Genomic DNA, 12991 nt, shown 5'->3' with positions numbered 1-12991 from the left:
TGAGTCCATTTGTGAGTATTCTGAGTATCCATAAACGGTCCATTGGTTGGTAGAAAAGACAAGAACCACTTGAGTAGCAACGAGAGACAACACCTGATAGCTCCACACTTACCATGCCTGTTGTGTATCGCATAATAGGTGTCATTTAACAAGGTAGGCACCGGGTTTCCTCCAATGAAAATAGTGATTACTGTCAGGTCCACGAAACTAGGCATACTAGGGAACAGAATAACTCCATAAATCATGGCAGCCAACTGAGCATTGAAAGCTACCTAATTTCCTTTCTTCACTTCTTCCTTAGCCATTCTTACGAAGAACTTCAAGGATAAGCCCACAACATCACCGCTTGGTTTCCAATTATCGCTCACTTCCTTGATGCTCAAATAAAGAGCATTAGCGATAACTTTGAAATCCACCTCCTTTGGCACATCCAGGAAAGGTACTCGGTTTTTGATTCGGATATTCATAAGGATGGAATACTCTTCAAGAGTGGGAGCTAACAGGTATTTGTCGCATCACGCGAAAAACCGGCGGGAAAACAAGAACAACAGAGCCGCCACCATGCGTTATTTATCCCAAAAGAGGGAAAGGAAACGCTCAGAGTAAACCTGGAAAAGAACATGGTCTCGCGACCAAAGAGAATGGGTTCGGGAGTCGGTTATGCGAAGGGAAGGTATTAGCACCCCTACGCATCCGTCGTACTTGACGGGATCCACGCACAAAAGGAAGGAAAATGGTTGCTAAACACTGCTCAAACACACACACGCTGGCTGAAAGAGACACAAGAAACTGACTGAAACTGACTCGGCAGGATATCGCATCCTGGGCCTACTTAGTCTATCAGGCATAGACATCAGAGTCGAAGTAGTTCGGACTGGGGAAACGACACATGCTCGCTAGGATATCGCATCCTATGCATACGTATCTTCTCGGACGAGAGAAGAATCAGAGCATTCGTAGCTCGGCTGACACGCACACAAACAAACAGGACACAGGCAAACGTGGAGCCCGAATGCCAATCACTGGACTTACATCAGCATCCGAACCAAAACACACACAAAGAGGCAAACATGGAGCCTGAATGCCAATCACTGGACTTACATCAGCATCCGAACCAAACACACGCACACTGGAACCTAACTGCCACTTGATGGACTTACATCAGCTTCCAAGCACACAACAACATAACAAGTTAATAGGGAGTCGGGGACTCGAGCCTATAACTGTCAAGCACACACTCAAACAGACAGACAACAAATTGCTAAGGAGTCAGGCACTCGAGCCTAGCAACTGTCAGACAACACACGCAAAAAAGGAAAAAGGGCGCCCGGAGAGATCAGCTCAATCTCCTGCCTACATACTTCATCTGGTATGAAGATCAGGGCGATGTAGTTCCCCTACGGAGGGATAAAGGACTAGCCTAACCAGATAACAGAGGGAGACACAACTAGGGAGACTACGACTCGAGCCTAGATGTTATCATGCAAAATCATCCCTAAGTTAAGGTTTCTAGCTAAATGGCACGGGGAGCCAGCCTATCCTAGTCATGACTTGCACAGGAAGCAAGCCACACACACACTTGACTTGCACAGGAAGCAAGCCAAGCAAAACCTAACTTGCACAGGAAGCAAGTCTAAACTAACCCTAACTTGCACAGGAAGCAAGTCAAACAATCCTAACTTGGACAGGAAGCAAGTCAAACAAACATACAAGCACAGATAGCACACACTATACACAAGCAAGGGGCTCAAACAAGGGTTAGGTTTTAGTCGAGGGGTCATATCAACCTCAACAAACAAACCTCTGGAACTGGGTGAATGTGCTCTTAACCTTGCCATTGAGGGGCTAAGGTGAAGCAGATGAAAGGTGAGTGAAGATAAGACTTCATAGCTCTTATCCCTGGCCTGGGAGAGCTTAAGACAAGAATGTGTGGGTTCAGAAAGTGGGAACCCTTCTACACATTTAAAACTGACTCAAATGTACAATTGTACAAGATCTTGGGTTTGTATCTGCAATGCATCAACATAGTGGTGTGAGCAAGGCAGATGACACACTGAATAGCAGGGGATAGGTTGCATATCCCTTGGGTTCTGCCAATTGCCTCTTCACTTAGGAGGTCTTTGACTCTATGCAAGGACAAAAGTAAACAGTCACAAACATTGCCTCTTAAGGAGGACTTCAGACAGTTGCCTGGCCAAGTAACAGGCCAGGTCTTCCAGACTACATGAAGTTAGGAAGTTATACCTCAATGCAAATTGCTTATACAAGCAAAGCAAAGCAAAGTTCACAAGGAACTAAAAGCAACTAAAGTACCTGAAATCAGTCAAGCACCGTTAGTATACAAGTCAAAGTTAAATCAAAATGAAACAGATATCAACCAGTCAACACAAGCAAGTAAATGTGCAAGGCACAAGGCTCAAGGCATGTGAGCCAAGCAACCTACAAAACAAACATGTTAGTCAATGATATCTAAGCAAGCCCAATCAAAAAGAATTGGTCTCATTGGTCATTTGGTGTTTAACCTGAAAACATAAGCTCAAAAGTGAGTACCAGGACCACTAGGGCAAGCCTAGGGTCAAAAATGAATGAAAAAGTCAAAACAGCAAAGGGCAAGTATCCAAAATCATGTTCGAACAATTAAGAAACACAACCAATTGGGTTCACATTCATATCAATCATCATCATCGTTTCATGAACAAATTAGGTCAAAACATGGCATTTAGAAGCTCATAGAAGTCAACAGCAAGACTTAACTCAAAAGCAATCTTAAACATTTCCAAAAATCATCAAATAAATCATAATCAATCACAACCCATAGCATGGTATGCATGTCAAATTTCATCTCATTTGGACAAGTGGAAGGCAGTCAATGAAAATCAGAAAGGCAAGGCAATTTTGAACATGCTCAATGAAGTCAACCAAACATGCATCAACTTAGAAAAATCATAAGTCATAGATGGTGTATGATAAATGAATGGGACCAAAACCATGGCAAAGATGAGGATGTCTAGTTATCTCATGTAAAATTTCATGTCCATCTAATAAAGTATGAGAATTTCACAAATGAAATGGGAACAAGTAGCACACAAAATCAACATTTGACTAGACAGGGGAGAAAATCTCAAACAATTAGGAAATGCCACAAATAATTCCAAGAAAATTCACATGTAAACTAGACATACAAGAGTAGGTTCATGCAAAAAATCAGATCAATTGGAGGTCAATAAGCATGGTATCAAAAATCAGAAAGTTGGACATCAATGGTGTGACACAAATTGTCACACCCCAATTCAAAAAATCATAACTCTCAAACCACATAAGATAAATTCACAAACTCTACACCAAAATCACCATGACTGTGTCTAGTTTAAGCACAAAATATTTGGGAGCCATTGGATAAAGTATCACCATTTCACAAATGTTTTGGCAAAGTGTACAAAATGTGCATACATGTCACAAACCCTAATACCAATCAAAAACCAACCATCCAAAAATTCTGGAAAAAATGTGATAAAAAACTAGAGATTGTGATGAACATGATGCAAAAAATCCCATGAAATTTGGAATTAAAATGAACAAGTTATGATTTTTGAAGATAGCCATGCCAAGTGAAATAAAAATTGCAAAAGAAATTAAATTAATTGGTAATTAAATCCGGCAGTGGCATATGCGTAATTCCTGGGACATTTAAATGAAACGGTGTGCTGCATTTGGGGACGTGGCACGCTGTGATTTGCGCATGGCCATGAAATAGTGCTCCTCTTTAATATATATTTTATAGAAGGCGTTTAAATAACTGAATTGGCATTGCGCCCCAGTGGTAAAACACTTGGTATTTGAAGCTTTGAGGCAAAGGTCTGGGGTTCGAATCCCCCTCGCCCGAGGCCTTTTGGCATTTATTTGGCTTATTGTTTAATGGCTTGGCTACAGTAAAAAGCAAAAATCCAGCATTCACGTTTGCAGAAAAATATTCCCAGCATCATGTGGCAGAAGAAAAAAAAACTTACAGTAACAATGTGTTCATCACTACAAATCCAAGTCGAAATTTTTTTTTTCCAAATTCAAAAACAGATATATCAATACGTGCATCTTCCCTCACACATTCACAATCTAACAACCATTTACATTAATTCGAACTCATATGGAAGAATCAAACAAAACATCATTCACATGTGAAACTTTAAAACAACATAACTTGCTAAATACTTGACCATTTTCAAAAATAAAACTATCATGAAGCTCAGCATTAAGAGACCTATCCAAAGCATGCAATAGTTTAGCAAAATGAGGAGATCGAATTTTTACCAAAATGGAAGAACAGTCAAGATTCAGTTGTTGTTTGGTGGATTTGGCCTAAAACAGATGCACCTTAGGTCTTCAAATGATGAGTGATCAAGTGTAGAGTGCTCATACGCCTTGCTTCTAACTTCCAACAAGTTCTGCCATGGTTGGATGCTGGCAAAAACAGTCGTGTAGATGTTGGTACAGGTGGTATTTGAAGGTTGCAACCAGCTCCAAATGATGAGTAGATGTTGTTTTAGGCAAGGCAGGGTTTGGTTCTTTGGAAGTTTTTGAACTGGTTTTTGAAAATGGCCAAGAATGTGATTTTTGAAAGAATGAGAGAACACTGGTTTCTGCTGTCAAATGGTGGTTGAAACAGGTTCAAAATGATGAAAGGATGGTGAAAAAAAAACAATGGCCAGGCTCCGCTCTTTGGAGCTTTTTGACTGGTTTTTTGAAATGCACCAAAAATGAGTTTTTTAGAATGGATGATGTTCTGTTTGTGTGATCCCTAGTGGCTGCTATTACTGATCTTCTTTGACAGAAAAAATGATGTTAAACTCTGCTATGTGATGGTACAAATGATGGTCCATGGATATGTGGGATATGGTGGTTGCAAATTATACTTTTCTTCCCATTTTCAAGCAACTAGGCATGGCTATGTGATGGGTGTAAGTACTTGCACAAAAATGACCTTGTAACATGACCAAAATCTGGTTTCTAAACATATTTGGATAGTGGGAATGGTTGGAAATCATTATTTCAAAAAGTCAACCCTTGGTCAAACTTGAATTTAAATGAGACAAGTCAAAAAATGCCATTTTGATTGGCAAGGTTTTGGTTCATGAAATTTATATTTTTGGAAAGAGGAGATGAAATGTGACTTGTAGGGAAAAACCCCACCCAAATTGGCCAAATGGTTTGGGAGATATGGCCTTTTGAAGTTCAAGAATTTCTGAAATCGATTCGATCATAACTTGCCAACCACACATGGGAATTAAGAGTTCTTGGACTTTTTGGAAATGGGAGAACAAGATCTTCAACTTTCATGTTGGGCAAAAATTCATTTGAAGCTTGTATCATGATGTAAGTTTGAGGATCAAGACTTTCCATTTTTGGTAAGTTTCAGTTACAGGTCCAATTTCCATTTTTGGAAATTTCTGATCTGGCTTCAAATTCTTCCATGATGGTGTTTGACATGATATATGGGGCCTATTTGGACACGAATAAGCTCTCTCAAACCAAATCCCATCATCAAATCACTGATTAAATGGACAGTTGACCAACAGTTGACTTTTAGGGTTTCTGACTGATTGTGTATTGACTGATGACTTCTGAACATCCAATCCTTGACCAAAACACTTCAAATGGATCCCCAAGTCATGTGAACTTGTTGGACCAACCCTAAGGCCTTGGCTCCTTGAGAATTGTGCTTGCTTGCTTGGTTGACTGATCTCCTGATCAGTTTGACTTAATTTCTTGATTGGCTTGCACTTGAGGCAAATGAGGCAATGCAATGCTATGCAATGGACCATGATATGCTATGACCTAATATGAGAATGTATGTACAATGATAGGTGCAAATTTGAGGTGCTACAGTAGTCCTGAAAAGTAAAGCAACGAAGCTCCGGATCATAGAACTGTAAGAGAGTCTGCAGAGGTACCGGATCAACCACCATCTTCAACAATGCCAAGATATCCCCATACTGATCATCAAAAACTTTCTGATTACGTTCGGTCACGAGATTACCCAATTCTTCCAAAGATGTCAACGGCTCATGGTAGAAGTTGTAGGTGCAAGTCTTCCTCTTCAACTCTGGAATGGCAGACATCTCTCGGTGTGAACAGACTCCTGAATAAACCTAAAAAATGATATGCATATGCGGGTTAACTTTTTTTCTTTTTTATGCATTATTTTTTTTGAAAATAAACATGCTATGATGCAAAATGATGAAACAATGGATGGTTGGTTGTGTATCTCAAGGCACGGGATCAGAACTTCGGCATGAATTCGGAACCGGGAACCATAGAACATGGTCATCAACTTAGAACCCAGACTTCAGAACCAACGGTCACCAACAAGAACCAAACAAAAGTCACCACCAGAACGCGTCACTATCAGTACCTGTAAATGATTCATTCCCCCCCCCCCCCCCACTCACGGGTGTAATCTAGGCCAGGGTAAGATCAAGAGAAACATAGGATAAACAATCCTTTCAAGAATATCATCATATGCACACCAGGTGTATGCAACGATAATACCCTATCAGAATCTGAACTGCTCGTGATACCATGTTCCGCTAAGTGGCGCCATACCACCCGCTTCCCATGAATCACTCTATTCCTAGGTGTCCTAAAGTTCACTCATAGCCTGTGTATTGGGCCTTTTACCTCTTGTGACTCCCACCAAACAACGAAACAGATACACATCCAGCACAGTATGCATGAAACAATAAAGCACACATAGGATGCAATGCAAGCAGATAAGTATGCAAAGCAATAAATAAATAACACACAATAGACAATAAACAAACAAACGCTAGGAAAGGCCCACTAGGGAAAATAAGTCCCCAGTGGAGTCGCCAGCTGTCGCTCCCCAGATTTCCCGAATCCAAGTACAAACACGAAAAGAGTGGCACGGAAGAAAGTAGAGTCGCCAGCTATGTACTTTTATCCCAAGAGGAGGGAAAGGTAGTACTGCATAACCAAGAGGGAACGGATAAAACAATGTCTCGAACCAAAGAAAACTGAGTAAGGGGGCCGGTTACGTGAAGGGAAGGTTATCGCACCCCTTCACGTCTGTGGTACTCCACAGGATCCACGATTGCTATTTATGTCTAAAGTGTGTGTATAAAAAGTCCTATATGCGATGCAAAAGAGAGAAAATCAATGTAGGGAAAATAAAGAGTTATTGCTCGCACAGGCCCTACCCTGCTGCATACGTATCTCAAGAAGGATTGAGAATCAGAGCACCGTAGCTCGGCTAACCTATTTTTGTTTGTTTTTTGTGATGAATGACGTTACTACATAATCTACCAGATGCTCGACCTTTGGAGACTTACTCACCTATAGTAGAAGGAGTTAACGTGTTCTTAGGAGAAGAAAAATCAATGAGTTTGTTTGTTTTAGGAATGCTCATGCAAAAAGGAAGTCCTAGACGAAGGAACCGTGCTACCTTAATTGACATGCAAACGAGAGACTATACGAAGCCTAGCAATCCTATGGGGAGGCGATCACACCATACAAAACAAACATGCATAAAATAAACACGCCAATAAGGGGGCTCAAACATACGTGGGTAGGGCTTTAGTCAAGAGGGCTCATATCAACCTCGACAAACAAGCCATGGAAAGGTAATCAAATGGGCTCTTAACCATTGACATTGAACGTCAGGGTGAGCAGATCAAACGGGTAATGAGGATAAGACCTCATAGATCTTAACCCTGGACAGGGTGAGCTCACGACAAAAAGTGGGGAACCAGAAAAAACTCGACAAACAGGTTAGAATAACAAGGTGGGGTGCAATCAAGAGTTGCACCGAATAAGAGAATCAAAATGTAACCACATGAATCATGTCATTAAAGTTCACAAAAAGCTCACAAAACGCAACCAAGGATAGGAGGCCTAAACCTCTTGTCAAACAAATGCATTAAAAGGGTATCAAAACTCAAAGTCAGGGGTAAGGCTCCACACATCAAGACATGACATACCTACTGATTGGAGAGATCGATTGAAATTGAATTGCACCGTTGGCTTTGTAGAATAATCTTAGGGTTTATATGAGAGGGAATTGGTTCTTTGCAGATGAGTTCCCTTCAGTCTCTGGAGGTTGCTCTGAATTAGTTAGAATCTCTCTAGCGTTTTTCCACTGAATTTTTTTAGAATTTATAACTTTATTTTCGTGGCTTTGTGGGCTCAAATGAGAGAGGTCCAAGTCCAAGATTTTTCTGTTATCTATATATATATATATATATATATATATATATATTATATATATATATATATATATATATATATATATATATATATATATATATATTATATATATATATATATATATATATATATATATATATATATATATATATATATATAGATATAAATATTTAATTTATTTTTATTTTTATTTTTTATTTTTTTTTTTGTTATTTTTTGTTATTTTTTATTTTCAAAACGCGTGGGCTTCGCCTAGCGAGCATGACAGTTCAGGAAATTCCTCTGAGCGTAGGTGATTCTGGTGGCTCATGAACAAACTTTTGCTCCTTCAAGATTAACGTTTTGAAAGTAACTCAAGTCATTCCCTGGCCATTTCCTCTTCAGTTGATCAACAGTTGACTTCTGGCTTCATAGTTAAATTTTGAATTGTACTGAGCCCATTAAGCTTGATCCTTTAAAGAAAACCTCTAGTTGATGCGCAATCTCCCTTGTGTTGACTGATCCTTCAGATAGAAACCACAAAGTGACTTGAATGATATCCGAGCTTCGTGAAAGATAAACTCTTGGAGCTAATTCTGATTGATATGATGAAATGCAATATGAAATGTTAAATGACCTAAAAAATGAATGTATGAATGAGGAGGGCAAATTTGAGGTGCTACAGTATTCCATATATGTCTTAAAAGATTAATATTTTCAAATATTTGCAAATAGATCTCTATAAATCTCCTCTAATAAAAACAAATCATATGCACAAAGATTGCATGCATCATATGCATAAGTAGGTTTTGTTCTGTGCTCTTGATCAGTGGTCTAACTCTTTGCTCTTCATTTATTTTTGAAGACAAGCTGACGCACCGGTATAATACCAGAGCCAATCATCCAAAGATAATGGAGAATCTAGAGAAAGAGAATAGGGACTTAAAGGAAGAGATTGCTAGGCTGACTGCCATGATGGAGTTAGTTTTGGCCGTCCAGAGCCGAGCTTCACCATCTCCTGCAACTTTTCCCTCGAGGACTGTCATATCTGAGATAGCAACTTCTATTGTGCCTACCGTAACAGCCCACTTTGCTCCGTCTATGCCAGTCGGGTTCCCTTGGGGAATGCCTGCTAATTTCATACCAGAGGGGTTTACTCCTACTCTTGCTTCTTTGCCGGCATCTAGCCCGGTCCTGTCTGTGCCACCTCCCGTTGTGCACACCCTTCCCCGTGTTGAAGACACCATCTATCATTCTAAGCTAGCTGGGGGCCCGGACGTATATGAGAAGATGGATGAGATGAAAGATCAATTCCTTGAGCTGCGCAAGGAACTGAAGACTTTGAGGCGTAAGGACCTCTTTGGGAAAAGTGTTGCTGAGTTGTGCCTAGTGCCCAACATGAAGATCCCTATTAAATTCAAAGTGCCTAACTTTGAGAAATATAAGGGAAATACATGCCCACTCAGCCATCTTGTGATGTATGCTCACAAGATGTCAACACAGACCGATAACGACCAGTTGTTGTTCCGGTGGTTATATGGGGCTGGAGAGTGCAAGCATCCGCACTTTCAACGATTTAGGAAAGGCCTTCGTCAAGCAGTATAAATATAATATGGATATGGCTCCAGACAGGGACCAATTCAGGGCGATGTCGCAGAAGGATAAAGAGACCTTCAAGGAGTATGCCCAAAGATGGCGAGAATTGGCAGCTCAGATAGTGCCACCTCTGGAAGAGAAGGAGATGACAAAGATCTTCTTGAAGACTTTGAGCTCTTTCTATTATGAAATAATGATTGCTAGTGCTCCCTCAGACTTCACCGAAATGGTGAATATGGGGATGAGATTAGAAGAAGGGGTCCGTGAAGGACGGTTATCTCGAGAAGACAATTCCTCAGCAAAGAAGTATGGAGGCTTTGCTAGGAAGAAAGAGGGAGAGACTCATGTTGTGTCCTCTCACATTAAAAGAAGGCCTTCTGTAAGGAGGAAGAATGTTCGTCCTGCCGTCAACCAACACCAGGTGGCTCATATAGCACCTGCTTTCAGAGAAGTTCATCAACAACAACAACAACATCGTCAACAACAATAGGCCTACCAGCCTCGCAATAATAACAACACCAGCACCAACAACTACAAGAGGAAGAGGGTAATTTTTGACCCGATTCCGATGACATATGCTGACCTTTATCCTTCCTTGATAGATAGGAAGTTGATAACTCCACGAGATCATCCTGATGTACCAACCAACCCTCAGTGGTGGTATAAGCAAGAGTTTCACTGTGTGTATCATTCCGGTGCTCCCGGACATGATGTGGAGAATTGTTACCCGTTGAAGACCAAGGTGAAAAACCTTGTGATAAGTGGGATATTGTTTTTCGAGGACGTAGGTCTAAATGTCAAGAAGAATCCATTGCCCGAGCATGGGAAAGCAGCTATTAACATGGTCCAGAGATGCCCTGGAAAATACAAAGTCCTTTATGTGAACGACATAAGGCAATATTTGGTCGAGATGCACAAGTTGTTGTGTGAACATGGTCATTACAAGCATGACCATGATAGCTTCCAGGTGTGCACTCTCAATGAGAGAGGATGTCGTCAAGTAAGAAAGGACATCCAAGAGACGATTGATCAGGGAATGATTGAGATACTTCAGAATCGTAATGAGGATGAAGTTGATGTTATCTCCCTTGTATTTAGAATTCCTGAGCCTGTTGTCATCAAGTATGATGGCAGCAAGAAGAAGGCATCTCCAGCTTTTGTGATCAAGCCAGCGGGCCCTATCCTGTATGTATCGGACAAGGTTGTTCCCTACCGATATAACGTTGTTATGCTGGAGGATGGAAAGGAGGTGTCGTTGCCCTCAACTTTTGTAGTGAGCATTTCAGATGTCAGTGGTGTGACCCGTAGTGGTCGTGTTTTCTCGGTACAGCCGAAATGCCATGAAGATGTTGTGAAAAGAACTGTTGTTAATCTTGTCGGTCCCGTGGGGACTTCTTCTCAAAACAATCTTGTTCTTGTCGTTGACCCTGTTGCGGTCAAGAATAATAACACTCCTATCCTAGTTGGCCAGTCTGGCATGTTAAAAGAGGATGGTGATGAGATGCCGAGGCTCATCAAAAGGAGTGAATATAATGTTGTTGATCACCTGCTACAAACTCCATCAAAGATATATGTCTTATCTTTGTTGATGAATTTCGAGCCGCACCGCGAAACATTGTAGAGGGTGTTGGATGTGGCATACGTGGACCACGATGTCACAATAGAGCAGTTTGATAGCATTGTTGAAAATATAACTGCTTACAACAATTTGAGCTTCTGTGATGCTGATCTTCCCGAGGAGGGAAAATACCACAATTTGGCTTTACACATATCATTGAACTGTAAGGATGATGCCTTGTCCAATGTGTTGGTGGACACAGGATCATCACTTAATGTGTTGCCAAAATCCACTCTTGCTAAACTTTCATATCAGGGGGCTCCCATGAGGCATAGTGGAGTGGTTGTGAAGGCGTTTGATGGATCGCGCAAAACCGTGATCGGCGAATTAGAACTCCCGATCAAGATTGGACCTAGTGATTTCCAGATCACTTTCCAGGTCATGGATATTCATCCGTCTTACAGCTGTTTGCTTGGCAGACCATGGATTCACGAGGCAGGCGCCGTGACATCCACCCTACACCAAAAATTGAAGTTCGTGAAGAACAAAAAGTTGATGGTGATAGGGGGAGAGAAGGCTCTCTTGGTCAGTCATTTATCTTCCTTTTCCTATATTAGTGTTAAGGATGAGGTTGGGACTCCGTTCCAAGCCTTTTCTATTGCTGAGCCTTCAAAGAAAGGACTTCCTTCATTTGTCTCCTACAACGTTGTAAAGTTGGCCATTGAGCATGGTGCAACTACCGGTTTGGGGAAAATGGTAAAGTTGGAAGATAACAAGTCCCGAGCTGGCATATGGTACTCTTCTGGTGTTTCTAATGAGCGTGAGTTGTTCCAGAGTGGAGGATTTATCCACACTATTGATGATTAGGAAGTTGCTGCCATTGTTAAAGATGATGAAGAGGAAGACCTTGGCATCTTTGTCATACCCGGAGGTATCTGCAATAATTGGGTTGCTTTTGATGTTCCAACAGTTATCCATAAGTCAACATAATGTGTTCATTTTGTTTAAAAACCCTTCTTCCATGCCAAAAGGAGAAGTGGAGACATTGGTGGCATAATTTGATTAATAAATTGATATTCATTCAATAATCACATGTTAAATGTTTGGTTTTTCCAAATTATTTTTCCCTTTTTGCATGAAATTGGTGATCACCATAAAACCCTAAAAAAAGGAGAATAAAATCAATATTTTCATCTGTATAATGATTTGCCTTGTTTAAATTCTGAAATCTCTTTTATACTTAAAATCATTATGTAGGTTAACCAAACCCATCGAACATAATGATCCAACACCATCTCCCAATTTTGAGTTCCCTGTATTTGAGGCAGAAGAAAATGATGTTGAAGAGATTCCTGATGAGATTACCCGTCTGCTTGACACGAGGAGAAGATCATTCAGCCACATCTTGAGAATCTGAAAACAATCAACTTGGGGTCTGAAGACTACATTCATGAAGTAAAGATTGGGGCACTCCTTGAAGAGTCTGTTAAGAAGGGGTTGATTGAGTTTCTACGAGAATATGTCGACATCTTTGCCTGGTCGTATGAAGACATGCCTGGTCTAGATATTGATATCGTGCAACATTTCTTTCCATTGAAGCCTGAGTGTGTACATGTGAAGCAAAAGCTCAGAAGAACTCAT

This window comes from Lathyrus oleraceus, chromosome 2, assembly GCF_024323335.1.
Source record: "Lathyrus oleraceus cultivar Zhongwan6 chromosome 2, CAAS_Psat_ZW6_1.0, whole genome shotgun sequence".
In the NCBI taxonomy this organism is placed as follows: domain Eukaryota; kingdom Viridiplantae; phylum Streptophyta; class Magnoliopsida; order Fabales; family Fabaceae; genus Lathyrus; species Lathyrus oleraceus.
Note: the sequence above shows the minus strand (reverse complement) of the source record.